This window comes from Tenrec ecaudatus, chromosome 4, assembly GCF_050624435.1.
Source record: "Tenrec ecaudatus isolate mTenEca1 chromosome 4, mTenEca1.hap1, whole genome shotgun sequence".
Classification (NCBI taxonomy): Eukaryota; Metazoa; Chordata; class Mammalia; order Afrosoricida; family Tenrecidae; genus Tenrec; species Tenrec ecaudatus.
In genome coordinates, this window is record NC_134533.1 from 285334 (window position 1) to 290095 (window position 4762).

The window sequence follows — 4762 nt, forward strand, 5'->3', positions numbered from 1 at the left end:
CACCTGTCCCAAATGAAAAGTATATCCTCTTAGTGCCTCTGTGCCCAGGACACCTACCATGTGAGGGAGCTCACAGCTGGGGGTGAGCTGTGGGCACCATGGAACCAACATATGACCTTAAATAAATCCCACCCGAGTTTTGAGAAAATCTCAATAATAGATCTGAATCATTGAACATGAACAGAAGATCTGATGCCGTGGGGGGACATCAAGAACACTATATACAAATAAAGCAAAAGGTCACTTTCAAAGACTGGAAAGAGCTGCCCTTGCGGAAGCTTGGATGTACCCCTACAAAGGTCCGGCCAATGGGGACACCCCCATAAAGCCCAGGGCCGATGAACGGTGGAGCGGTGCACCCCAAGGCAGGTGCAGCAGCTAACAGAGTGAACTTGCCGAACATCCAAGCATTCGGGGTTCCCACCAATGGAGGGAGACATGAGTCCCAGGATCAAGGCTAGGCAGAAACCTTTAAGGTAGCTGAAATATTTAACAAGAAATCAGAGACGCAGGTAGAGGGACAAGGACCGAATCACCAGCCAGCACTGGTTGAAGGTACTTTAACATGGGGAATCTTCCTAAATGTCATGCACAAACCTTGAGCAGGGTCCGAATTTCCCCTTAATTTAGAACATGCTCAGCCTACAGAGTCTGAGAAGGAAATTTAGAATCAGGTGAATGTAGTATTAAAAGATACAGAAGGTATCTTGGAGGACTTCAGACATATAGAAGAGCTGACCACGCAGTTCGAGAGGTGACCCAGCATCCAGCGGATGAGAAGTTGCAGGAGAAGGCATGGAACGCAGTGATCCCACTAGCAGGCAAATTAAAGGCATTTTATTAATTTCTCAGAGGTTAGAAGCAGCATTACAAGGTCTACTGGGAGCCCCGACAAACACCCAGAGAGCAGGCTCTTGCTCAACACTTTGCAGAAATCCTTCACTTCACACTCTGGTTTGATGACTCCAGATGGCAAATCCTGCCATTCAGAATGGTGTCGGTCTTACAGAAGAGCGTTGGGTCTTATGGGGATGAGCCATGTGTCCGCAGAAGGAGAGGATGAAGTCAATAATAAGCGGGCAAACTGAAGGTCTCTGTTTTATGGGGAAGCAACCCTGGTGCTGGAGTCCTCAAGTGACACCACAGCAAGCTTTGTGTCCAAGAGTACAAAGTGACCAGCAGAAGACCCTCAGACGGACGCAGCACCGTGGGCTATGCGGTGGCCAGACCCTCACAACTATTCATGGGTTCCGTAGGCGGAATTGTACAGTTAAGATATATAAAGATTATAGTAAAGTCATGGAGAGAGAGAGTAAAATAAAGAAGTCAGACATGTTTCATGGGAGCATGCTCGCTCACCTCAGCTCCTCTTGGTGGTACATGTAGAGATGGGAGATGAACGGGCAGGAGAGGGAGCATGAAGTTTTATTTCTAACCGAAGCTTCTATATCGTTGGGGGCATGCAAGCCCTCTGATTACAGATAAAAATCTATGTCATAGGAGGGGTTGTAACATAGGCAATACAAACAACTGGACAGGGGGATGACCTAGGGGTGTACACACAATAGTAAAGGGAGGGAATAAGGGTACATTGTGGCAAGAGAGGAGTATCCTAGTTTCAATATTTTAGCCTAACTTCAGTCATTCTTGAGTGGCCCGGGCTTGCCTCTGGGCACATCTTCAAGGGAACAATATCAGAAGGGAGTGGGCCCTACTTAAGGTGAGGCAGATTATACAGTCTGGTTGCTCTAGATGGCTGATACCCTTAAGGAGAATAACCTCTGACCTACTCTCATTGACTTTCTAGTGTACAGTCATTTACCGTGTGTAGCAAGTAGCGTCTTGGGTTTGGCATATATTTGGGGAGAACAATTTGAGAGAAATCTGTTTCCCACAATGATCAGGGTGTGCAGTCATGCTGGAGCCACTGGAACACAGGAGCAGGTTGACAGACGAGGAGACGGTGTCCTTCTGCTTGAAGGCGATGGTGGGCGTCATCATACCCTATGACCACACACATCCAGTGGGAGCATTTGCCAACACTTCCAAAACTGATATGGAGGATTATAGCAAAATTCTTAAGGGCCACCTTCCAAATCGGGTAGAAGGTCTTCTAAATGCTCTCGGGTACACATCAAAATATTTGAACGATGAGACTACATCCAAGCAAATTAGATCCACGCTGCAATAGCAGCTCTGGACCAAGGTTCTGCTGTAGAAGGAGACAGTGTTCTGTAATGACGAGAACACACGGTTTATTTTTTTAATCATTTTACTTGAGGCTCTTACAGCTCTTGTACAAACCATACATCAATTGTATCCAATATATTCCATCGTTCTTTTCTAGACATTTACCTTTCTATGAGCCCTTGGGATCAGCTCCTCTTTTTCCCCTCCCCTCCACCCCAACCCTCATGACCCCTTGATCGATTATAGATTGTTAATTATTTTCAAATCACAAACCGACCGCTGTCTCACTTCCCCTCTGGTTTCTGTTGTTCTTTCTCCTGGATAGGGGTGTGTGGTTATGTGCCATTCATTGCGATCAGTGTCCCCCTCTCTCCCCACCTCTCCCGCTCTTCTCTCTATCCTTTTGATATCTCTAGTCCCATTCCTGTTCCTTGGTTCCATGTGCTGTGAATTTTCTCTCTTCCCTATACCTATGTACATGATCCCGTCTAGTCTAGATTGGGAGGTGGATGTGAGGTTGTGAGAGCGGGTGTGTGTGTGTCTGTCTGTGTAGGCCTTCGGGGATCAGGGGTATGACCCATTAGTGTGCTCTATTGCACCCTGATTGACTCATCCCCTCCCTGTGACCTCTTGTAAGGGGGTCTTCCATTGTCCATGGATGGACTTTAGGTCTCCACTCCAACCCACCTCCATTCTCACCAATGCATTTTTGTTTGTTTGTCATGAATCTTCTGATGCCCATTGCCCAGTCACGATCACGCCGACTGGTGTGCTTCTTTCATGTGGGCTTGTTGCTTCACTGATGGATGACTGCTTGTTGAACTTCAAGCCTTTAAGACCCCAGACACTATATATTTTAATAGCTGGGCACCATCCTCTTGTGGGGTCCTGGTTTACAACTGCCGGCACCAGCACCATGACAGGCCATATAAACCCTAAGTCTGGGGCAGGCTCAAGCTCTAATTTCAGATTCCCCTGGACACTGAGGTAATTCTGTCAGAGAAGGCATCACCTGTCCAGACTGACCAGTAGGGAGCAGCAACCACCACCCCCAATTGACCAGTCAAGAGAATACGCGCGGAACTACTCGCCAACCACAACGCTGATGCCAGAAGTTTTCTCCAGTAAGTTTAAAGAACAGCAACACTGGACTGCCCCCCGTCCCTGGTCCATTAAAAGCCCAGGGAACAAATAACTAGGGGCTGATTCCCTTTGGGACGGTACATCCCACAGCGCAGGGCAGTGTAGGGAAAAAGGCCCTAGCTCGAGCTAGCAAATAAACTCCTTTTGTGTTGTTTGCATCTCAACTGGTTGTAATTCCTCCGTGTGCCCAAGGTGAGCTCATGTTCCCTTCCCCAATCTAACATTCTGTCTTCACCACATCTGCTTATGCACCCATTTTGTCTTCAGCAATCATGTGTGTGTGTGGGGGGGGGCACGGGGTTGAGCATCGCAGAATGCCAATTTGTTAGAACAAAGTGTTATTGTATTTGACGGAAGGTATGAGCCGCTGAGGCCCAAGGTCTGTCTGCGGCTTCAGTATCTTGCCTTATAAATATATGTACATAGGCCAATACCATGATTGTTATGGATTAGTGTATTTGTGTAAGTGCACACCTCTGTTAATCTCCCTATCCGTGTGTTTGCTTCCTAGAGCTTGCCTCTGTCTCCTTTTGCCTCCTCCTGCCCTGCCATCACTTTCCCCCCTCTTTCACCTCTTAGTGCTTCCTCTCCACTACTTCGGTGTTTCTCTGATACAGGATCTCTACCCTCTCCTAGATGCTGGTTCCACTTCCCTAGTTTTTCCCCTGTCCATGATGCCGTCTTCTCACCACACCCTTCTCCCTAACTCCTTCTTCCCCCTCTGCATTCTGGGGCCATTGGCCCCATTGCCTTCTCCCCAGGTTTCCCTCCGATGGTCCAACCATATAATTAGGCAACCCATCCATGTCCTAGTCCGAACAATAAGAAAACATACAGTTGAAGAAAGAAAGGGTTAAGAGAAAAAGATGAGAGTAAAGAAAGAAAAGAAAGGTACATAGGTCCAGTCTGTTTGCTGGTCCCCATGAGACCCTCCCCCCTGTTCCTGAAGGAGATTTGGGGGCTGCCCGTCCCAGCCCGAAGTCCATTCTTGAGGCTCCTCAGGGGCTCTGTGTTCCGGCTTTACTCCAATTGCTGATCTGTTGTGCTCCATTCCCACACTGTCTCCCCGCCGTGTGTCCTCATTATTGTCCTCTGGCCCTGTATGCTCCAGTTAGCGGACAACAGGTATTGAGTTGCTGGTAGTCCCACAGTCCTCTCTGTGCCCCAGCAGCTCCATGCAGGGACCTCCTCCTCCGGGCTTGGGCTGCCCTTTCTCTTTTTCCTTCTTGGTTTGCTTCCGTCTGGATATGGTAGGTCCGTTCCTTTCCCCCACCAGGTCTAGTGTCCTTCACTGCAGCCGACACTCCAGGGTGGGGTCAGGCTTGCTCTGGCTGGGCCGGCCCTGTAATCCAGTCTTTTCATGCATTCCTCCACATGTTACGTTGCCCTCTTGGTTGGGTGAGCCATGGTGGGGTCTGTAACACAACCA

At 48.5% G+C, this 4762-nt stretch overlaps 1 pseudogene; it reads left to right on the forward strand.

Annotated features, from left to right (window-relative positions):
• The first annotated feature begins 969 nt into the window (after positions 1-969).
• LOC142446192 (CYFIP-related Rac1 interactor B-like) lies at positions 970-2191 on the forward strand (annotated as a pseudogene).
• Positions 2192-4762: the final 2571 nt, after the last annotated feature.